Source organism: Coloeus monedula (genome assembly GCF_965178545.1).
Source record: "Coloeus monedula genome assembly, chromosome: 6".
Taxonomy (NCBI): domain Eukaryota; kingdom Metazoa; phylum Chordata; class Aves; order Passeriformes; family Corvidae; genus Coloeus; species Coloeus monedula.
Genome location: NC_138786.1, coordinates 36,839,306 through 36,865,209, shown reverse-complemented (window position 1 = coordinate 36,865,209; position 25,904 = coordinate 36,839,306).

Genomic DNA, 25,904 nt, shown 5'->3' with positions numbered 1-25,904 from the left:
GTTTTTTGTTCTTGGCCAGATTCCCCAAAGAGAATTGAATTGCAAGGTATGACTTTTTCTTTGTTTTTATATTTATTCCGTCATATTAGAGTGCATTATTTTAATGGGGTTAACGCTATCGTAAATTTGAAATTATTTTTCAATACAGATATTTTGGATCAAACCAACTGTTACAAAAGCATTCCACAAACTCATTGCTGGAATGTTTCTGGATGCCCTCAGGCTATCTTGTTTTAGTCTCAGCAAATTCAATGCATTTTATATTGTTTTAAATTACATGTCTAGTGCTTGAAGGGAAAAATATTAAATGAGGATAGAGTAACCTGATTTTTTTTTCTTTGTTTCTATTAAGGCATGCAGTGTTTGGTTAGAAAGTTTCTAAGGAAAGGATAAAACATGTATGTATTTATTAACCTGATCCATTCCATGGAATGTCCTAGTGAGCTGTGGGAACTGACGCAGTACATTTTTTCTTACCAGGCCATCAGGTGGGTAATGGCATATTTTCCTACCCTTACCTTTCCAACTTCTAAAATTCTTAGTTTTCTTTCTACTGACAGTTCTGAGCTATTGCCTTCATTCTGTGCATCTTCAGACTAACCTGGAAAGCTTTTCTTGACCTTCTCTTAGAGAGATTTCCAGAATTGCCTTGAATGAGATGTCAAATAGAGGAACCCTTCTGAGGAAAATTTTCAATTGATCGAGCAAATTAAATAGTATGCAGTGCATATTTATAAGCTGGAGATTTTTCTATTGATCCTATAAGTTTTACAAATGAAAATTTCAAATATTTATTTATATTAGGTTGATAAAATCCAAGAGATGAAGTATGGACACACTGTAAGAGCAAACTATAAATGCTCTCTATGCACAGGTGATGAAATGGTATCAAATTCAGTAATTTTGTTGCAACCTAGAGAACAATGATCTATAACACATGGGGAAATTTGTTAGGTAAAGAAAGGACTAATAAGCTCTAATATGTGTAAATAATTTTGTAGTTTACCTGAAATTTTAAGGAAAGCTGCTTCAGTTCAATTTACTAGTCTAACCTTTATATAAACCTTTCTGTAGTTCAAAAAATGTTTTAATATTCATTTTATGGACAATTTTTCTGATTTCTAAATTCTCAGCATTGCTTTCTCTTTGACCTGTTGGTCACATCTGTATTTTTCAAATTGCTATTTAAGTAAATTAAGGTTTTCTACCATAACTTTCTTGTAAACAGCATTTTAAGTTCATAGGAACTGAGAATTGCATCAGGACAGTCTTGTCATTTCTTCCCTTAAAACCTCAGGCTTGACATACCAAACAGAAATTAAAGAAAGCCTTTTACACACAGAAGTGTTATCTCTAAAATTTCTATTTGCTTATTTCCTGTTATGATTTCAACATTAGTTGGCTGAACTACCGTGCTGGTGATTGAAAAAGGTAATATCTAAGGACAAACTGCTTGCATTTTTTGAGATAGTCACCAGAGGGCATTTATGGACTAAGTCAAGATAAATTTCTGCATTCACTGTGGGAATGCTGAGAAGTGTTCTGAATGACACCATATTGCTATCAAAACTAAATCACTACTTTTATAAACGGAAAGCTTTGATTTAAAATGACATCTTCATTACCAAGAGGAAAGAAAGAGAGATGACCAATATAATTTTTGACTTCTCAAAAATTATTTGACTGCATTATATATGTCAGATAGCCTGAATTTTCACACCACCATGAAAAAAATGTAACAGGCAAAAACGGGAAAAAAAGGTAGTAAACATTGTTTTCTTTCTTCCATAATTTTAAAAATATGCAGTTGGAGGAAGAAGATGGTTCTTTTTAAGACTACTGCAATGGAATAAAAGTAGAGCAATGTTTTTTTTAAAAGATGTTTTCATCTTTTATATTGGAAGACATGCTAATTATTATTAAATAGCTGCCTTTCAGTGAATATAATAATAAATAGTCTAATAAAATTATGACAGCTTTGAGGAAATAGTTAGGGATCAGATATTAAAAGCTGTTGTGATATTCAAAATGTAGGGGCAGGCTCAGAATATAAATTTACTTAAATCATTATAAATTCATTATTAACCAATTTTGATTATCAGCTTCTGTGAATATGTAAAACTCTGTATTTCATGTATGTCTATATTTCATGATGAAATAATATCTTTAGAAGTACCTTCTCTATCAAGAAGAATGTCTTTTTGGCCCTGTTCTCCCAAAACAGACATCTCGTTAGTATGAACTGTATAAAATAGAACTGAAATCCTTAAGAAACATGCATTATAAAGGAAACCTTATAAAGTAAAGCTCAGCTTTGATAGTGTAGCTAAATACTGTGGAAACTTGACTTTTATTTTTCAATAGAGAAGTAAATGGAAAGAAAATGCAGGGTGAAAAATATTTGCATGATTAAGAGAAAAGTCCTAAAGATCGGTTAAAGAAAAAAATGTTCTCTTTGTGTGGATATGTGCACTCTCCTGAGTACAAAGTTAGTAGGATTCAGTGAACATTATTTTAGAAAACACCTGCTTTAAATTTCATATTGTTGTTCTAGCTTTGACATCCAACTTTTAATGGAAAGAGATCACAGGCATTGGTAAAAACAAATTTAAGTCTGAAACCTTGTTGAGAGAATTGCCCTATATTAAGTAACAAACAAATCATGCTTTTTTTGGTAACATGGGTATTGCATGCTCTTTCTTTTCCACACTTTTTTTTCCCCTTTGAGAAAGGTTATACATTGTTTTCACGTTGTTTCTTTCAAAGCAGCATTTCCATATGTATTTGATAGCCAGCGCTTTCAGATTGTAACTCAGAGCAAGTTCAAAATATTTCCATGCCCTCGATTTGTGTGGTATAAACACACTAGAGTAAGTCCATGCCATTGCACCATGTTTTCAGTCACCTTTCATCCCTTGTGAGTGAATACAGATATTCCTTCCAAAGGTTCTACATTGACAAAAAATTTTAACTTAAGTAGTGTAAATCAGATATTTCCAAGTTAAAAAAACCCCACAATAAATATATTGACTGTGTAATAGAAATGCAAAATAACCAAAATCATATACTTGAAATATTCTAATTGCAGTTGCAACCTTCATTTGTACATCTCAGAGAAGTTTAGAGTTAACTCACTTATTGGCTCAAAGTTCAGAAGAATCCTCCTGTTGGAGCATTGCATGAAATATCTCCAGATAAGGGGTTACTGGTGGCAATGCCTTGCTCTTCTATTTCACCCTGAAGGTTCAGGTGTTTTCAATTATTTTTTCAGTAGCAAAAGGGTAGGTGAGTGGCTACCTTGGGGATTTACTCCAAGTTAACTACAGACCAGATCATCAACAGTGTTGCATTTAAACTAGAATAATGAATTACATGGTAAAATGATACCTGCTGTATTACATAAAACAACCCAATTCACTGACTGTTACAATGACATTACTGGAGCAGAAAAGAGACAAAATTTCTTAAGAGTCTTCTTGATGACCATGCATTTCATTGGTAAAGCTTTCACTTGAACTATATTTAATTTACTCTTACTAAAAGTGTCCTTCCAGATGCTGGATCTTTAATAATGCAACTATATCCAACAGATATATAAATTAAAATTAAAAAGACAGGTTAAAGCTGATCTCTTCTTTCTTTGGCTACATAATCTTTCAGAGCTGTGAATTATATAGTAGTCTCTTACCTAGTTCTCTGCAAGCAGTGTGACACCTCATGGAAATCTGCATTATACATGCTAACTGCTTTGGAGTAACTAGTTTAGGAATATTATACATTTATATACATCTATATTCATATGTATATGTATGTGCATATATATATGCCCATGCATGGGAGCATTGCCTCTGTATAAATATGCAGACAATTGTCAATTTGCATTTTTTCCTTCTTCATTGTATATATCCAAGAGGCCAAAGATTTGCTGACTTAAGAAATAACCAGGAATATATTTTTTAAGAATTTTTATAACATTTATGATTCTTTATAAATGACCTAAATTTTATAAAGTTATCATAGCCCTAGAATACTTGTGCCACAAGGAGCTAATCATGCTCATAAAGGACCTTGAACACATGCAGTCTTCAGGTATATTGCTTCATGAACAAAATTCAGGTATCATCAATGTCAGAGGAGAAACTTGGTGAATAATTTGTTTCTCTGTGATATAAAAAGCTTTTAACCAGGCTACTGTGTTCAGAAAGAAAAGGCATCATCTAGAGTTTGCCATGGAAAAGAAATGTGACTACAATGAGGAAGAAGAGACTGAGAAGATAGAATTTAACTCTCTGGAATAATGTGAGAGATCTAATGAGAATTACACGGAAGACAATGGAAAAAGAGAAGGTAGAGGAAAGAAAACAAAGAACCAATGACTTCTAGGACTTGAGTAAACAAGGTTAGTGGGACACAAGGACAGTGCAGAATTTCTTCAAGCCACTGCATTTCAACAAACTAATCATCACACTCATTTTCATGTGGAAATGTAGCAGATTATATAAACAATCTGAGGATATCTTAACTAGTGATTAATTTAACTGGACAGACATAAGAGGAACATGAATAAAAGTGATGTATGATTACTAAAAGAGAGATAAGAATTACTTGGTCTGAAAACAAATGGTTAAGCTAAGAGATTTCCAGTTTTTCCTGAGACTTGAGCAGGATCTGGTGCTACTTAACATTTTCATTAATAACACTGACCAAAAAAAAAAAAAATTTGTTTTGAAATTTTCTGATGACAAAAGAGGGAGGTATTCATAATCCAAATGTTCCATGGGACAGCATCAAGATACTAAGGAGTGAAATTAGAGACATGTAATGAAACATATATGATAAATCATTATCTGGAAAACACAGAGGAAGAGAAACACTTCTTATATTTGATTGACTCATGTTCATTGCCAAAAGACAGATGAAAAAGCAAAGACAATCCTCTCCTTTACCAACTTTGGATTAATCAAGTATTTCCAGAAAAGCCATGTACCTGTGAATGCCCTTGCACAAGAAACTAACAGGATTATTTTACTGCTGTGTGTAGCTGTGGTCATCCATAGTCACTGGAGATAAGATCATTCTGAAGCTGCTGAAGAGAACTACTGGAATGATTGGAGGTGGATCTTATCTGAAGGGATTAATAGAGATTGCCTTGATTAGTATAGAGAGATGAAGTACAGAGAGATGGCCCAAACAGTTCAGGAACATGTGTGAATATCAAGAACACCCTGCTGGCAGTGCAGGCAAGCTGCTTAGCCAGCTTTGAGGGCTTGAGAAACTTGCACATATATATTGCTTGTCTGTGTGGTGGCATTGTAATGGACACAGTGATTCTGAAGCTCCTTTACAGGAATGGCAGCAGAACTGAATACAGGCTCTGGCACTAATGGAGACAGAGCCTGTATAGGCCTGTAGGTGAAAATTGTTTATTCTTTTTGTGTTTAGTAGATGTGCAACTGCATGGAATTACACAGCATGACTAAAACATACAATGTTCAGACACAAAATAACCCTTTTTCTCGTCTAAACTCTTCACTTAGAGGAAACTGTAAACTGTAACTCACGGCATTTGTTTCTAGTCAGACATGCTCTAATCCCCAAGATTATGCCATTCCATCACCACCATTAGAGATTTATGGTGGAATAAGAGGAATCTTACTGTAAAAAGTGTTAAATGCAGATTTTTATTTATATTGACAGAAATAAATATTTTTAAAATATTTTTTTAAATAATAGTGAAGAAGCATGAACAGAAAGAATTTTTGGATGCTGTAATTTATGACTTCATAGCTGACAGATTGGCTGACAAAGACTGATGATGCTATGGATAATAGATCTGCTCCCATCTGTGGGGAGAGAAACACTTTGAATGGCAGCTTTGGAACCTCTCTGCTAGACAAAGGTAGCAGCAGAATGTTAGAAATATCTGAGGTTGAAGTGGGGAGATGAGCAAGTGAAAGCCTTAAGAGGAGTTATTGTCCTTCAAAATAAGGAAAATAACAATATTTTTTCCTTTTTTCCCCCTCTGCCTATGGAAAAAGAATATAAATTTAATCTAAAGAATTTTGAGAGCACTGATTTGTTTCACAGGGATTCTCACCCAGTGGGTCAAAATGAGAGTGATATATCCATAAATTAATTCAAACTCACAAACTTTTTTCAGCAAAGCACTAAAAACCTGTAACTAACTGCATGAGATAACAGGTATTACTGAAAATTAGACCACTGTTTATGAGTATAGGACCTCTGAAGATTGTCATCAGGCACTTAGGTTTTTGTTCTGTTTTCTCTTGCAGAAGTCACAGTGATGATTGAGAAGATATACCAGACATTCTGACATCGTTGTTGCTGAGACTATCTTCTCCTGTAAATGGGCATTTATGAGCAGAAGGTTCTCAAAAATGCACCCATGGTTGCTGGAACTTCTTTGCAGTCACTCTGAGTGTGGCATTCAACTCACCTATCGTCTGCTCTGTAAACAGCTGTCCAGCGAGCCTTGTGTTGTCACCTGTATTCTTTTTCATAGCAGTGGAGGAAGGAAGAAACCTTATTGCCCCTAGCTAGCTGCTGTGTTTCTCTGCTAGAGATTGCCACCCCATCAGGGGAGCTGGTCAGTGAAACAGAGCTTTGCATTTCACATCCTGGTACGTGCACTTCAATAGCCACCAATGAATTAATGCAGCACATTGTGGTTTGGACAGTAGGCATAACTATTAGCTTCTCTTTCATGTCCTCTACACTGGAAACAATCAGCAAAGAAACAAGATAGTCAGCTGTGCGCTGCAACAACACAACACAAAAGATCAGAGTACCTGTACTTGTGCTATACAAAGCATATGCCTTCACTTGTCTGAACGTCTGTTTTCCAATGCATGAAGAATGGTTAAAAATATTTTTCTGGTAAGAATGACTCTAATGTGGAAAAAACCTACCATCTCCCAGTGTCCATATAGTTCATCAGGGTTTTAAAGTACTCATGAGTGAAAATAGGGGTATTGAAGGACATATTTCTCGAGTTTCTGAAAATAACTAAATAATGAATAATGAAAGTTCACTATTTTGAAAATGTCATTATTTTGTTCTGAATCAATTACAGATTAGAAAATAGATTTTTTTTTATTTTTCTGTTGTTGAAAACAAATAAATGATACCTTTTTCATGAGTATTTTGCCCAGTTCTAATGTTTCAGAAGCAATGTTGGATGCTCAAAGCATTTGTCATATAAAATAACACTGCTTCAACTTTCAAGCCTGCAATGATAATAATTAATACTTTCTATCAGTACTTTATATTCATTGCAAGTACCAGTAACATTAGTGACATTGTTAAAAGTTCCTCATCTGAATGCTGCTGAGATAGATGAAATGCATGATTTTGGATAATAATACAGTATCATTTAAACCTGAATTTACTTGCCACCATTTTTCCTGGCTTCTACATTAAATGGTGCTTTGTAGAGATTATTTTGGGACCCAAAATGTTAACTATTCATTGGAATGCACTGTACAAACTTAGAAACATGATGAATAGTATTTTAAGCATAAGCATTTCAAACATATCTGTTCTGTGTTTAAATGTCAGAACAAAGCATATTACAGGAAAAACACCTACAAATGCATAAATGCAATAAAGCCACAAAATATGGGTTAAAAATTTCCATATTTGATCTGGGTAGCAAATTATAGAGAGAGCAAAAACCCCCTACGCATAACCATAGCTGCCAATTCTGGATCTTTCAAAAAGCAAGGGCAGGATACCAAGTACATGATTCTGCCTTGTGCCAAGCAAGCATCTATGAAAATGTCACCTTTATGCAAGTGAAACACAAAACGAGTAGAATTTGCCCTTAAATGTGAGGGGGAAAGTGTTCTGAAAATAAACAAATTGCTTTTTACTGCTAATTAAAACATGAATCAATAAATATTTTCAAAGTTAAATAATACTGTTCCTCTCAAGCTGAGCACCAATCTGCTGGGCTCCAGCCAGGAGAGAATCTTTTCTAGCATAGTTACAAACAACTGATGAGTGGAGCTGAAAACAGAAACATGAATACAACTTTCACAGTAATTCAAACAAAATTGTACGACTTTTAACATATCATTTGAAGGTTCTTTACTCTTTCCACCTTTTTGTATAGTGGTCAGCACATTGCTGGTGTGATAATGACCTACAACGTGCAGTCAGATTATGGGAATTAAGATGTCAGTTTCAAAATAAACACCAGTTGGTTCAACAAAGCCTGCAGCTAGGATTATGTCAGGACTAGGAAGACATTTAAAACCCGATTGAAGCAGACTTACTGTTTCTGAACAGAAAACATGCTGTAGCATCCTGTTTTACTGTAGACTTAGAAAACCGCTGTTGCTGACTCCCTGAAACTGATTTCTCGGCTAGGAAGATGGTCAAGACAAAGTCCTTGCTTTGGATATGGAATCTGGTCAGATTCTTATTTCTTGTCCTCTTGCACTTGATATCCTTGGTTTTTCCCACAGCAGTTTTTCACAAGTGAGTCTGTGATCCCAGAAACAGATCCCCAGTTAATATCATCTACTCTTATTGCTTTGCATATTGATTATGGGATAACATTTCCAGCAGAGAGATGGAGCAGGGACAACGAGGGTCACTCGAAATATAGACGTGTAGCTACTAAGATTTCAGAGTTAACCCACCATGCTTACTGACTTCTCAGGAGTTAAACCATGTCATATTTGTTAATTACATAAGAATTTAGCTTAATATGAGAGTACTGAAAATTCTATGAAAAAGTTTGAACCGAGCATGATTAGACAACTACACAACAAGTTTCTTTTTTCTCTCTCTTGCTCTTATTCTGAGAATAACAAACAAATTAAAATCCTCCAACCCTCCTATCCCCAACTAAATTTTTAAAAGAATGAAAAAGGTGTCTATACCTGAATTGGGGGAAGTTTTAAGGAACACTACATACCAGTCATACACCATTAAAAAAAAAAAAAGTAGTTTATGTTATCCTTTAAACAGCACTGCAGTATTAAGGCAAATATTTTTTATTAATATCTTCTTTTTATTCTGGGATACATTTGCTAAAGTCCTAATCAAATAAATGTGTATCACCTGTGAAACAGTGATGTACTACTCCTAGAAGCTGACAGTTGCCATAGATGTAGCCAAAACCCTGAGTAGGCAGTTTCAATTAAAGTGCAGATTCCTTGAGCTGCAGGTCCTGAGTTTTTGTGATTGGTCTAAAGTATTAGGTCTTAGAGACATGTACACACTTGACCCCTTTGTGCCTCTAAACTCCAAAAGGTACTAGTATACCAGCTATTCTGGACAAATTTATCACATTATATTTTATGTCCATTAGAGCTTAGACTAAACAACCTCACGTAGTGGACACAGTACATTAAATTTCCATGAAAAATATTCAGCAGAACAGTCTGACTGAATTATAGCCCGAACAGTCTTCAGAGTCACTGCTGATAGTATTTTAAATATCTGAGTTTTATAACAAGCCTATTGTTTTAGGACTACCTACGGTACTTGAAACTTCAGTGAATCAGTTGGAGATACTTATAAGTCTTATTACCAGGCATGAAATGAAGGTTTCAATCCTATTCAGTGATACTGGACAGATTTCTAGCAAGTACAGGAGAAAGAACACTTTTACTACAGACTGTTCTGGCCAAGGATTCACCTCTGGCTATGTCTGATCTCTGCATTCAAAAAGAATGTTCTGGATTCTTACTCTGCATCCCAGCCTTCCGCTCAGTCATTCTGTCTTGGCTGTCTCAGTTTTGCTTGTCTACAGCTCTGCTACTCCTTTGTGGGTAGTGTGGGGGTATATATATATGTATATTGCATATATATTTTGAAGCACTTGGATGGTGGGTTTTACAGCATTTGGATGATGAGTGCTAAAAAATACTGAGCAGTATGTGAAGTCAGGTGGTATGGAAATATCAAGAACAGTAAGTGGTAACGATAGTAGTGTCGGTGGTGGTGGGGTGATGGCACAGCACAGGCTGAGGGGCCCTGGGCCAACTCATGATTCTGAGTGTGTTTCTGGAGGCAGCACAACCTCTGCTTTGGTGTGGTTATCAGCATAGATAGGGGACAGCCATACAGGAGCGCTCTGGGAGGCATAATGGATGGGACAGCATGTGTTCTGCCAAAATATTTGAAAGCCTTATTTATGACTCCATTCTGTGGTAATCTGAATGTGATTAAGTAAGGTTGAAATCCAAATAATCTATTGGTTAGTGAACTAAAAGATTATGCTTGCTTTCACACTGCAGTCATTTACATTGTCTTTGTGAGAAATTGTGGCAGGATGCAAAAGAGGTTGCATTATGCAAGCAAAAATAAAGAACAGTAGAATTTATAGCAAATAAGTTTGTTAAATTCTGCATTAATGAAAACTTCAAACAGTTGCTGTAGATGTTGCATGGCAGTAGGAGTAGGCTGAAGATGATCATTTTAAGAATACAGATATATTATTAGAAAGAGCACGGCTCTGCTTACAGCTGCATCACTTCAAACATACTTAATGGTGCACTTTACTATCTTTTGTGTTTAAGCATAGGGCAGTGGCATATAGGTAAATGAGTCTATGTCTCATTCTCCCTTTTCCTTTGCTGTTAAATGTGCTACATGCATGCATGGACTGGAACACGAGGCATTACGTCACTTCCCAGGTAATGCACAGGGAATACTTCACAATTCCTATACGGCTGTTCCTTACTTGGTATTAGTACTTTACCTTTCAACTCTCTTATTTTCTTTTACAGGTTACTTGTTTTCACTCCTTTAAAACAGGGACAAAATAAGTAATGTGATGGATTATATGAAAGCTGGAAAAGGAAGACCAGAGTAATTTTTGTACTTTATAGAATATTCACATGAAACTTTAAACAAGTAAAATCAAAGAAACACAGGAACTGTGTTCTGAACTCACAGGAATATGATGTAAACATATATAAAAGGAAGATTCCAAAACATGTATTCTACTATAGTGGGTCCTATTTGTTCTTCATACAGAGACAGACATATAGAATAATAGCCTTGAGGTTTTAAAAAGAGGTTATAAAAAGAAAATAAAACTGTTGTAATGCTAAAACTGTAATAGTTTCAGCACTCTTATTTTGGCCCCTTTATGCATGTATCATGATTATGCTTCTTTGCTTGAGCCTCTCTATTTTTGTACACCCTCTGCCTCTTTTGATGAATGATTATTTATTCAGTATTTGACTAGTTATTCAAAGGGTGATCTCCTTTTTTTCACCACAAATTTCTCCTTCAGTATTTTGATACACTTACTGCAGCATCTGAATGCTATAAAAAAGTTAATTAATTTATCTCCACAAAGTTCTGTGAAGATAGATGGTGTTATTATCCCTGCTCTGTAAGTGACAACCTGGGTATAAAGCAATTATTGGTTTCACTGAAAAAGATATGGCTACTCTGGAGGAAAATGGATAGGATCATCTGGTGAATGGCCGCATCACTATGCATTTATATCAAACTATTATTTGCAACATCTAGGAAATAGAATATCTTTAGTTGTTTTGATTCATTAACGGAGAAAGCAAATATCTCATGTCTCAGTTTCTAACTTAAAAAAGAAAAGGACTTCCCTGTCATGAAGAAGGCTTCTGAATCTGTGGAATTTCTGGTATCAAACATCAACACAGTAACTACTCTTTATGTGAACCGACCCTGGTCCATGTATGAAATGGTTAACATCATAACTACTTTTTAACTGCAGTAGAGAGAGGCTCTCAGGACATCTGTTTTTAACCCTAACTGTAGAACATAATGATCAATTGACTCTGCCTTTGTCTCATTCCTTTCTTCCTTCTCACTTTTTCCTGGTCATGCCCAATCCAATTCTCCCTTCAGCCCTGCCTCTGCAATTACCTGATATCATCATACGGATCCTGTTCCCATCCGTAAATGTGTTGCTTGAGTTTCTGCTACTTCCTCTGTTTTTGGGCTATATTTTTGCATATTTTGAGCAAATGCTTACATTGGTCAGGCCATACCCACCTCTGCCCACATTGCCTGCTAACCAAAAGGGATACATAGAGACCTGGAAGGCCAGGTTCTGTTCTCAGGTTCGAGATGGACTGCCCAGAGAGGAGAACTCTGATTACGTGTGAACTCAGATTTTTTTCCCAGTCAGTGAAGCAGCGTGAGTTTTAAACAAATTTCAATACGTACTTTAAATGTACATGAGGTGCTATGTACTAGAGCATCTGAACAAATGAACTACAGTGATTCAGTAATTTTTTAACATGAACCAAATTCTGTGCGGGTGTGTTTGGCTTGTGGTGGTTATTTTCCATCTACTTACTTTAGAAACAGCAGCTCTGTTTTACTTCTTTTTTTTTTTTTTTAAATATATATGCAGATGCATATATGCACACACAAATAATTTAATATAATTAGCTTTAAGCAAAATACTGAAATGTCAAATTTCAGATAGAAATCTGGGTATGGTTCAGGTAAGTTTGCTAAATTTTGGCTAAGCTACAACATGCTGAAAAAATAGTTCTTTTAATGGAAAAGAATTGAACAACTTTATTTCTGGGAGTAATACCTGGGACAATGACTCATACAATTTAAGGCACTACATGGAAACTCCAGGAGTAAAATTCTCTGGGAGTTCCAAGTCCTCTTTTTTTGTATGCTTGAATAGCCCTTCTCCTTCCAAAAAATAACAGTGGACCTGCAGATATTATTTTTACGGCACGGGCTTGTTTATAACATTGGAAACTTCACTGTCTTGCATCACAGGTTATCAATCTTTCTATAGCCCATCTTCCATGCCAGCATTTTCTGATGAATTCTTTCAAAATTATAAACACATTTTAATTAACATTTCCTGCACATTAATTTACTTTGCAACAGATTTAAAAAGAAAATATTTTAATTGTAATTTTCTATCTTCATTTCTATTTCTTTAATGACAATTACACGTTTTATTTAAAATATTTAGCTGTCAAACCAAACACGTTCCTGTCTATTGACTTGATTGATATCTTTTATTGTTGTTAAGGCTTAAACATTCCAGGGATGAAGAAATATTTAAGAAAACTAACAGATTAATGTGTTTGCCAAGAAATGTTCACATTACATTTTTCCATGAAAATTAGCAGGGTACTGAGCATTCAGAAATCATCTGCCTAAGAAAAAAAAGAAAAGAAAATACTAAATGAAAAATTTTCTTCATGGCCCATTTTCCATAGAGGTACTCCCACCTATAAAAGAGTTTTCAAATAAACTCTTTATTTTTTAATTTAAAACTACTTTTGAAATTAATCCCTTTACCTCTCTTGATATCTTTCTGACAACCTCCTAATCTCTTCAAACTGTTGGTTAAAAAGTGCACCATTAAATCAGCCTGTCATCAATTTTGTCTCTCACCACAGTGACTCAAAGAGTTGCATCAGCTAGATCATTTAAAGAAACCACAACTTTTTAAAAGAACATCTGCTGCTGTAATTTATAATGTATAACATAATCTGACATCCAAATTTGACAGAGTTTGGTAATGTCTTCCAATAATGGGTTGTGAGAGATTTTGTCCTGGGATGTTGCAAACAAAGAGGCAATAAATTATTAAGAGATGCAGCTACCAATCTAATAAAGACAAGAAAAATAATCATCTCCACTTTGAATACTGACAAATATGATGCCATGCAGACTCCTTTTTAAACAGCCTGTTTTAATTTTAAGTATGTGCCGGTTTCTCAGGACATAATTTCCTGAGATTAGTGAATATGAATGAAAGTGCTAAGTGCTGACAATTTGAATTCTCACTTCTTTTAACACTCAAGTGCTAAATATTGCCCAAACTTTTGCTAAAATGTTAAGTATCTATCTCTTTTTTCACTGGTAAATTACCATTGATTTGAAGATCTGACAGCTACAGCCATAGAATAGTAGGAAGAACAGTTAGTGTATAGAAGAGGTAAATTCCAAATCATGATGAGAAAAAACCATCCAATTTTCATGAGGAAGGAAGCAGAGATTTCTGAGAGAGAGCAAGAGAGTAAGGCAATGTGGGCTCGGTCTAGGCAGAAACATCCAAAGAGCGGAAGTAGGGTGGGTAGTGAGGAGTAGTCTGCAGAAATGATAGCATTTCCAGGGACAAATTCTCACTAAAAGTCTGTCATTAAATCAGTTACTTTTGTAACTAAAATTCATTGAATTGTTTCATATCTCCATGCTGGGTGTGCAGGTACTGTAAGGAGATGAAATTAGGATGGGAAGCCTATAGGAGATCTGCAGAGATAAAGTGGATTAGATAAATACTCAAGTTGCATTTAGAGAACTGCTATTAGTACCATCTGGCTATGAAAATATTGGTTGCTATCATGCAATTGCACTGGAACACAGGTATCTTTTTTGCTAGCTTCCTGTAAGTGGTCTGCCATGGAAAGTCGCTTTCGATGCACATGAACAATAATGAAAAGGAGGAAAGGGACTGGTGGAAAGCAGGTTCATATTTTTTAATGGAAAAGTTATCCACTCAGCAACAAAGGTGGTGAAGTTCCCAGTTTGAAAGTACTTTACAATCAGAGGCCTCATCAAGAGAGTCATTTTCAAAAAAGCACCACACTCCCTCATTGCAAATGAATAAAAAGCTGAGAAAACAAGCAGAGAATAAAGCTACTCTCAGCCTGGGGTTGGCTCCGTAGTGCGGCCTAAATCAATCCCCATCCTTTTTTATGCAGAGTGCACTTACATGCTGATGTGATGGCACAGATTTGTACAAGAGGTCCCAGGTTTGGTAACTTAAAAGAGGCTTAAACAGTTCTTAAAATACTTTAAAGGAGAAGGCATGTTGTCTGCAGTAAATACAAATGTATACTGCAATTATAAACCAGCATTTCTTCCCATTAGAAATTAAATTTTATCTCTTTTTCATGTTGTATTGATTTTAAAGAAATTGTATTCTCTTATAGAATCTCCAGATCATTACTCATTTTTATCTTTACAGAATAAAACACTGTAAAAATAAATGGTGTCTTACCAATGTGAGCTATGCAGCAGATTGTGCAATCTTCATTTTCCAGGACTTTGTACCCTTAGTACACACTGTCAATAATCCAGTACTATGATTACATTAAATTAAAATAATATAAAAATATTTTGTGTGAAACTAGAAAGTTTTGGTTCCTTTCATTTGCCTACTCTCGCCTGAGTCTTTTAGGCCTTCCAGCACTTCACCAAAACACTTTTTTTTAAATGACAGTTTAGTGTCTCTTATATTTAAATGTGTCCAAAATTATGCTTGAAGAAAAATACAAAATATTGCGAAGACTGTAACAAATGGAAAAAGTGTCATCACAACTATATGAGTCTATTTTAATTTGCATTTCTGCACATCATTTTAAAAGAAAGTTATCTTTTCAAAATACAAAATAGATGGCCAATGCCCTAACTAACCATGAAGTGGGTACTACACTGGTGAATACCCTGAATTATCAACCTGCATCTCCTCTAATGGGACCTGACAGGTAAGCTTATAGGAATGAAAAGCAGTTCTAGTAGGCGGTATGTGAAACTGAGCTTATCATGTCACATCAATATCCTGAGATTTTCCATCTAAACAGGATGTGGAAAACTGGCTTATCAATTAACAGATAGGAAATCTATTAAAATCTTTTAAAATATCCATCTTTTAAATGTGGCAGTATAGTACCATAACATGACACTCCTACATCATGATTTTGATGATGTATAAAACAGATAATGACAAACATCAGCTGCACTGCATGTGTTCCTCATGATGTTCATAAACCTTAGTTTAGGAATGCACATATTCAAGAACTGGCAGAAACTGTGTAAACTAGCAGAGATGAATGTACCACAAAATAGAACAAACTTTGTTTTCTGCTCATGTACTTCTGCTACTAGAACTAAAAGATGCATGTATTTTTTTAAATAGTCTGCTTTCTGTTTGGAACTTACAGCAGATCCCCATACCTAGATCAGAAAATATATTCATATTCTAAGAGCAAATTTGGTGAATCTAATTTGTGGCTACTAGTTACCAGATAAAGCATTAATATCATTTTTATGTTCACCATTACCTAGAAAAACAAACAAAAACCCACAAAAAACCCTTTACCATAAAATCTACCATTTATTTACCATCTATCTACTTGCTTTTGGCAAAGACCAAATCCCCAAATTTAAATGCCATATTTGGAACTCTTTAAGAACTTCATGTTCACAGATGTCATTATGAGGACTGTAAATTTCAATCCTAATTTGTACCTCTATGAATCTATCTGTCTACTCTATTGAAACACGGTAATTTAGGAAAGAATGAAGAACAGGCAGTGAAGATCTGTTGCTTGAACGTCATTACCTGTCACTGCTTGCTTCCCTCACATGGCCCATTTTGAAGATCATGCTGCCTTTTTATACTTGCTGGATATCCATTCCTTAGACCTCATTTGCTTGGGTGGTTCAAGCTGTCAAGTGCTCAGAGCGTGTGGCAGCAATTTTGCAAATTCCCTGAAGCGCTTAGCCCCTATTTTATCTTTTATACAGATGACTATTCCTGCTTACCTACAAAAGCTTTCTATTCAAGAATAGATTTTTTTTTCAGTCACACTATTTAAAATCCAGCTATCTCAACTGACTCTAACTTAAGATAATGTAATTAGCAGAATCTGATTATTTACATAATTTTGAATGTGTTGTAATACAGAATATTTATGGTAGCAAAAATAATATATTTGTGCCAATAAAGCAATATTTTATGCTTTTACATTCAAAATTTTAAACTTTAAAAAATATGTTCTATGTATGGGCATAAAAGGATATCTATTTGAAATTTTCTTATAGAAAGTATTGCTGAAATCCCACAACCCATTTCTAAAACTTTTTTAGAAAAATGGTCTATTAAAAAAGGCTCAAATATTTCTAAGATAATACTATGCTAATGCCTGGCCTGGGTGATACTGCAGGACACACAAATGAATTATCGGCGTGCGACTGGAATTTCACCTTCCTCTGAAATGTCAGATATAGATTATTGAGGGGTAATATTTATAGGACAATGACTCAATTTCAGTTCTTGAATGACTGAATTTTGGTAGAACGGTTCTGAGTTTAAATTGTCAAGATTAACAAGACACCATTGCTTTACGAGAACAAAGATTGTATGTCCATCTCTGGAATATACCTATTCCCAGTCAATGCCTCATATGACCTATTTGTGATACACTCCTTGTGACACACCTGTCAAGATTCTCTAAAATCTTGACATAGGTGCCTACAGAATACTGAGATTTACAGCTCATGCTCTCATTCTTCACTGACTCTCAAATTATCCCTTTCTGTTTTGTCTCACTGTATCTCTAGGGGCCAAAATATTTCTGATATGTTACAATGGCTAACATATTTAACCAGAAGCTAGAGAATATAGGTTCTGGGCTCCTATATTTAAACCTGCATCTGGTGACAAGGCAGTCTTAGGAGGGACGTAATTTAGTCCTTACTTCTTCAGGTTAGGGCACTGAGCTGCAAAGAATTCAGAGATAAAGTAAATAAAGGGACAAATTAATTCTCAGACCTGTGATGAATATTACCTACTAGAATAGTCTGGGTTGGAGTAATCCGGTCCTAACCTGAAAAGGTTGAATATTTTTTCAGGCACAGACATGGTCCTTTTTCATCATTATTGTATTGGGTTTTGAGAACATTGTTCTAGCCTCCTACTATATAAGAATTTTGCAGGAGGATTGGTAACCACAGCTTTGGGATAAATCCAAACTTTACTCTGTTCCCCACATAAAAGAACAAAGTTCACCACAGGGTGAGAAATCATAATGGATTTCTCCAACTCATCAATTTGTATTGGTTTCTGTGAGCTTATATGAGTCTGAGCATGTTTTCAAGGAAAAACATGTTTCCTCTAATTTCAGTATGAAATCTTTTACTCTGTCTTGTGTCTCCAAAGAACAGTTATCTTTTAAGAGAGTCTTAATAAATGAGTGGTGCAACATTTACAAAGTACCATTTGTGCATTCTGCAGCAATCCTCACACTGTCTGTTAAATGAAATTGGCCTTCACTTCTGTTTCTGAATGTGATGAATGGCATCATTCAATAATATATGTTTGTCGAGTTGCAATCTTGTGCAGTGTTAAGTGAGGTTCAGCCTGCATATAAAGTATATTCTCTAATAAAAAAATTAAAAAATCAAGACAGGAAATGACAGGGAAAAACTTTGATGCCACTATATATGCTATCAAAATTACAGAGATGACATTAGTCATTGGGAATGTTTCACATTGAGTTTGCTGTGCACAAACTGGTGGGGCAAATTGTACCTTGGGACTTAAATTTTTAAAAAATATCCTTACGCATGCAAAATTCTTTTTTTATTCATGAAAATAGACATTTCAAGGTGGAAAGGCAAATATTATGTGCTTATATGGGCTAAATAAAAAAATTCAGGACACGTGCACAAATGCCTGCTTCTGGATGAGGAACCTGTTCTCTTCACATATTCAGAAGAGATGTGAAATTGTAATTTCCAATGTAACAGCAATTTTTGTAGGGTTTTTTCTTCCCTAAAAAAGGAAAACTGACAGGCCATATACCACCCAGCAATTCCATGTTGAATCTAATTTTTCAAAAATATTTAAATAAGGTTGTGGTCTTCCTTAGTAATGAGAATCCAACAATATTAATCACAAGTGTTTAAAGCACATTCATTGTAAAGCATAAAAAATTTAAAAAGACAATTAATGGCATATTGAGTGGATCAAGTTTTATTTGTGCTAAGCCTACTCTCTCAGGAGCATTTTCTATTAACATTGCTTTCTACAAGTGATAGAAGTTTTAACCTTGGTGTAGCAGATAAGCCATTGATCTGTCAGCAGACTTTTCCCTACCTCCCACAGTATGGCGCTTCAAAAGTTTGTTTGGAAATGAAACCAAATTCTATGTTTCCTCTACAGATGGTTGACCTCTTTCAGTTAGTGGCTGCATTACTCATTTAAACAATTATACAGGTCAGAATGGTGTAATCTAAATTATTTAGTCTCTGAGTGTTTTTCAGACACCACTGACAGTCCGAGAGGATCCAGCTGCTGGTTGTACCTGGATTTGAACTCCACAAGATAACAGAGCTTTGGTTCAGAGTTTTAGTCACCATACATTGTTTCATCTTCGAAAACACGTACCACAGGCAAACTGCTCCTAAGGGACTGCAACCACACAAGTATCAAAACATGCCAATATCAAGACTAACATTTCCCAGACCAAATGTTCAAAACAGTTTCTACTTTATCTGAAAAAAATACCTGGATGCTCCTCCAGCATGCAAACCTTAAAAATACCTTTTCTTGTTTGTCCCCCACAGGGAGCAATTCAAGTCTACCAAACAGTCTAGCAAAATATTATGATAACCTTTTCTATCCTAATTTGTACTGGAGGCTGTGTGTGTGCTAGGATCAACATTAATTACTGTATAACATTTCAGCTGTGTAGTTCATAGAAATGTCAGGGAGTTAGCTAAAGGGGATGTGGGGTCTTGATATCAGCAGGGGGTAAGTGGCCTCAACCATTGTGCTGCATGCGGATGATGGGAATTTACAAAAATAGAATCCATAACTGAGGTGTTAAAGCTAACTAACCCCAATAAAAAGTTCTTTTTCACCAAGAAAACCATCACATAGATAAAGTGTTCGCAAGCAATTACTTGCATTTTCTAATAAAATCTAAGTTAATAAAGTCTGGAATCCAACAGTTAGCAAAACAGACTGTAATAATGATTCTACATAATAATTGATCTACTTTGTTAAAGTTAATATATCAGTTTGAATTAATGCATGTTAAATTCAGATTCCTTTTGCAGCTTGAATCCAAACTAATTACAGGTTTTAAATTGTCACTAGTAGGAGCTCAGCCAAGGCATATTTCCTCTCTTCTTTAGTTGCACCCTGAGAATTCATGAATCAATTTTTTTCTGGGTCATGACTTCGCCCCGCCAGGAGCAGAGAAAACCCTTCAGTGTGAAGAAAATTTAATGGCAGAGATCCCAGTACAGGCAGAATCTGCACGCAAATGGCTAGGAAGTAAATGGCAGGGGAACTTTCCAATGTATGAGAAAGAAACCTTAAAATCATTTGTAGTAATCCAAACGGCAGTGAATTAAATAAATAGTTTTAAGCACAGCAGTATCCATGTCCGTCTTGGCAATTTCGGATTGTTGGATGATTTAAGAGAGGGCTGCTTTTGCAAGCCTTTTTTTTAAACAGTAGAGGTCACCTTAGTACAAGTCTCTTCTAAAAAAACAGCCCACAACAACAATAAAAAACCCTTTTCTACCCTGATAAATTATGCACTTAGAAGTACTCACAACTTCCTTCCAATGTTTTATATAAACTTAAAAAAAAAAAAAAAAAAAGATTATATTGTCAGTTTAATTTCATTATATTTAGCTATAGGGATTATTCAATATGAAAAGAGGAATTTTTTCTAAGCACATTTACAGTTTTAATCAGTGATCTACACATACAATTCATTCAAATATCTGAAAATTGGTTTGTGTTTTAAGCTTTACAATTACATAAAGATCTGTCAGGACTACATATTTTTTTGTCTTTTATATTTACCATTGGGAAAAATGTGACAAAGCAATTTGTTTCTTGGGAGGAGATACTCAGACATAAATTGCATCTATCAAAATTCACTCATCTTCATTAAAAAAATAAAAGCATTCAGAAGCCTGACAAATCAACAAAAGATTTGGTAAATTAGCATAAAATATATCCAGCTTAATACAAATTGACAAAGCTCTTTCTACAGTATTTGTTTTCATGGCATGGCTACCTTTTATCAGCATTGTACCTAACATCACCTTGGAAACTGCTTTGTGGAAAAGCTTTACCAGACACTGAGAATGAAAGCAGAAAATTATTTGTTAACTACTTAGAAGATTCTATACATAGTGAAGGAATTTTTATAATAATTTAAGAGCAATCAGAAGTAAATGCTTTGCAAAAGAAAATCTGGCTGTTTAAAGACATTAAAGGAATTCTGAAAAATGGCACACAATATCTTGCTGTACACACAAATATATTCTTAAATATTAAAGTAGTATTTTGTTTACACTGCCAACATTACCAGATTTAAATGGTGTAAAGTAACTGTTTTGGCAATCTTCTCTACCAGATAAGGTTATTTAAAGAATACACATTAAAAATCCTACTTAATATCTCAAGATTATTATCTTTATACATTATCACTTCAGAAATGAAATGTCTGGGACATTCTTAAATGCTATTTTACTTCTAAATCACTCTATTAGATTTCCTGCTTGAGTGATTTGTGAAGAAAACATTACATATATATTTTTTTCTGATTACCAAACCGCATTAGACACAAAAGTCTACTTGAAACTAGTTTACAGTTTAAAAACAGGTCTAATAACAGGTGAATGCTGAAAAATATGCAAACAAAATGGCAGACATGAATGACTTCATTTAAGGCATAATTGCGTCTCATCAACCCAAGAAATCATGCAGAAACAGTCCCTGTTTCAGCCAGCCAGGGAGAGACTGGAGAAATCACTCAGGCATGGATTCTAAATGGAAGGTCCACTCCTGGGTCTCAGCCAGGGAACTGCTCCACACACAGATCCAAGCCTAGGGACAATAGTCCTTAGAATCACAGTTCATCATAACAGATAATTATACAGCAAGTAAAACAATAAGGTATTTTGGCCTTTCAATAGATAGACTAATTGTGGACTAGGGAGTTCTGCCTGGGAGGCATAAAACACACCCCTCTGTGAGTCATTTTATTGTGGTGAGGAGTGGCATGAATTTTGTGGAAAGGGATTTTAGGAACTGGTGAGTTCCATATGTTGTTTTTTGCTGTATGTCTCAGGCACATAGCCAGAGTTTCCACGCACACAGCTAGAAGCTTTTTTTTTAAAAAAAATTTCTTCCCACTTGCCCATTTAAATGTTTTAAGGAACATTATATTTTTTTTCCCCCAGCAAAGTCAGTAACCGCAATTATTTTCCTCTTTTAAGCATAATAACATTTCAACTTGGATAAGGTGGAAAGAACTATATTGGTCTTTTCAAAGGGAAAATATGTTAAGATTACATATTTTATATATGGTTTTCATATCAATGAATTCATAACACTGGGTTAAAATATTCCCTGAAACTATTGTGTACCATTTGTTTTCTGGATTGTTTGTAGAGACAAAAAAACGAAGAAGGAAATACATGTAGTTCAAGACAGAGCAGCTTTTGAATCTTTTTAAATGTGTCATTCTGTTTTATGCTCAGCCAGTTCTTTTTCTTCTCCTTAAAAAGATGACAAGCAAGCAAACTCTTTTCTAGCAAATAAAAGTGTTAGTTCTTGGATGCCATGCAAAGGGTGCAAATGCATAAGAAGGCTGACCTCCTGCACTAGGAAACAAGTACTCTATCTCTGCAATTTGTGCAGCCCCACTGCCAGCCAATTAACTCGAAGTTGAGTTTTGACTCAAACTCATGACCCTTCAATCCCCACAGTCATGTGTTACATCTGGTATCATTGAATTAGTCCTTCCATTTTGGCTTGCTTTTTTTTTTTTAAACCGTCCACTTTCTTTCTGCCAATTTTTTTTCTAACCACTAATGATGATTCAAGAAGCTTTCTACAGTATCTGCATATTTGTTTGTTTTTGAGTAGAGCTCCCTTGGAAAAAATCTGGCATACATTTTTCTTTTCTAAGAATACCATTCAATTCTGCATTTCATGATACCCTTTTTTCCTGTTCTGTACTATAATGGTGACCATTACATCATGTACCCTGAGGGCTGTGCTTAAAAAGAGAAAGGATGGTGAAATTAGCAAAAATAAAAGGAACTCCCTGACTTGAATTCACAAACTGTGCTTGTTTTTGTTAAACAGAACAAAATCTGCGGTGACGGTAGCAAGTTCAATAACGTGTAGCGCATACGTTTTTCTCTCAGCTAGAAAGCACCTTCCTTAAGAAACGCTTTTAAAATATTCAATGTAAACTACTGAAGATACTCATATTAAGTAGTACTCCCCAAGCTGTGAGTACATTTCTTGTTTTATTTTTAGTGCTTTTTAATGGAATACAGTTTATTATCTGGAACCTGTTTGCCTCCCAATTATTTGTAAAATTGTTTTAAAAATTCTGATGAAATGAAAAGCAGCAGTTGATTTATTCACTTTTTCAGAAGTCATACCTGAAGAATTAGAGAGTTGAAAGTACATTTAGACATTTTTATTCAGTATAGCTTTTCTAAGAATTTCTCCTATGCTAGCAAAGTACAGTGGTAGCTGCGGTCGGCAAATACAGATAATTCCAATGGTGAACGTTAATCAGGCTCTAAGGGCTTAAAACATTTTTTTTTTTCTCATCATGTCTGCACTGGATTTTCTCATTCAGCTATTATATGTGCACTGCTTCATCCTTATGTCAGTATACCTCCATGTAAGTCTTCTGCTTGCCTTTTGGAACTACTTGAATGTATCATCTCTCATATATATATACGCACACGTGTGTACGTGTGTGTGTGTATGTATGTCTATGTATGTGTATCCAAAATAAATTGAAAAAAAATTATACTCTTGTCAACAGAAAAACTACATTAGTGTAGTAAAAGCGGTCATATTTCAAATGCTTTTGTGCACATAAAATATTTTTGTGGCTACTGTATGCAAGTACGGTAACATCATTGTATCATACACAACAAGTTTTATAACAATCAGTGAAAAATAAATGATGCATTATTATTGAATGATGTGATATTTAAATATAAAAGCAGTTGAGTGCCCTATCAGTTTCCTCTTAATATTTTGCTGGTACGAATGTTTTTCTGACTTCTAAATCACACATTTGCTAAAATGAGCTCTGCTAGATATCAGTTTGAACACAGGCACAATGTGTCTCAGTCAGATTCATAAAACAGATAGCTGAACTAGAGTTTGACTTTTGACATCAACAATCTGACTTCAATATTTCTCCACAAAAAGAGACTTCTGACTCTCATCGCTGTTTCAGTGTGATGGATAGCTTTTCAGCTGCTGACAGCAGTGAATGTAATAAATGTAATCATCCACACTGGGGGCTGAATATTTCTATTTTTTAAGTTTTCCGTCTTGTGCATTACGAATGACAAAGTAACACCTGCGGTATTACAGTCCCTCCTTTCCTACAAAACTGAAATACAAAAATATTATTATAAGTTGTCTATGTATTGGTGCTTCAGTGCTAAATAAGCTTTTAATTACCTACATTTGTTTTTTTTTTTTCTCTAAGAAACACTTGCAGAAACAGAGCTTAATTTTAGCTCTGTTTGACTTCTCTGATCATCTGGGTTTTCATTGTCATTGCTTCATAATAATTTAATGTCATATATAATGACATAAAACCAGGGAAAACCACAGAAGCTGCCAATCTGAACTGATCTAAGTGTTCACGAGTATAAGCATAGAAAAGCCTGATTTGTTTGTGCCAACAACATTCAGCATGGTCTGTAACTGGGCTAGTGTTCCTTTGCTATTTAATTTTCAAATAGTCTTTCAGTGTACAGTGTAGCTGCTTAATCAGAGTGTTTTATCTACCACAATTAACAAAATGAGTGAATGTATATATTGGCAATACATAAAAAAAGTATTAAATTTATGTTTACCATTTTGTCAGCTAAACATTTTACCATCCTGCTTTTTCCACTCGCTTCATCTATAAGCAACTATTATTATGTTTGCAACTGAAAGTGTATAGCTGAAACACACGCCTAATTCAAAATTAGTTCTAAACTTTCATTAAAAAGCTTTGCAGAGAAATATCTTTTGTTAATGAAAAACTTATTTGGAAGCATATAAAGCCACAGTTTGCATTTTCCCTAGTCTCTGACAGCAGTGACTTATCTTACTTTACATCTAATTAAAAGTTTATGGAGATGCAATGGATTTTTGTGCAAATTAGAATTAATTAGAGTTATTAAGAAGCCATGAAAAGAAGGATTTGAGAAATAGTGAGAAATATTATTTAAACCCTAATGGAATTCAGCGAAACCCACAGGTCTATTACAGGTCCCTGATTTGCCAGGATCACTGCAGGGAATCTAACATTAATAAGCACACTGGTAATTAAATCATTTGTTACTTTGTCTGTAATGTTGTAATGTTTCACTGATACTCTGTCAGAGCTCTTTGTGCAGATCAGAGCTAATCAAAGGTAATCAATTTTCAGCATTTGAAAAATCTGTAAATGATTATACATTCATCAGATCATTTAGTGGAGTGCAAGGAAAGTGCAATGCAATTAATCTTCCTGCATGAGGAGGAATTACCACCACAGAATTCAACAGTTATAATTAATTTCATTGTCTTGCTGTGAATTTTGATTGCTTTTCTTTGGACTGTATAGTACAAATGATGATTCATTGCAAAGTATTTGCAAAGCAAACACACCAGTGTGCTATGCAAATTAAAGTAGCTGTATAACAGATAGGTTTCAAACTTCCTATTTACTCAGGGTTGTTGAGTACTAATTTGCCAAATAATTGCTTGTTAACTTTATACACTCTTCCTCTGAATATTGAGATTGGTAACCAATATAAATAGAAAGCACATGCTGTTTGATATATCATGGTAAGTGTTCAAAATACTAGTTAGCACTAAACTTGCACTCAACTAGAAAAAAACATAATTTACAACATATTTTTCTAAAACTAGTCATTCTACCTTCTCTAATATTTTATTTCCCTTTATTTCATTGTGAAGGTCACTGAAAGACAAAGAAGGAATTTTATGGCTTTACCAGAAACAGCCATATAAGCCCAAAGCAGAACATTTTTTAACCATTATTACTTTAATACTAATTTTCCTTCATTCACATTACTAAATATTAAGTACCTTT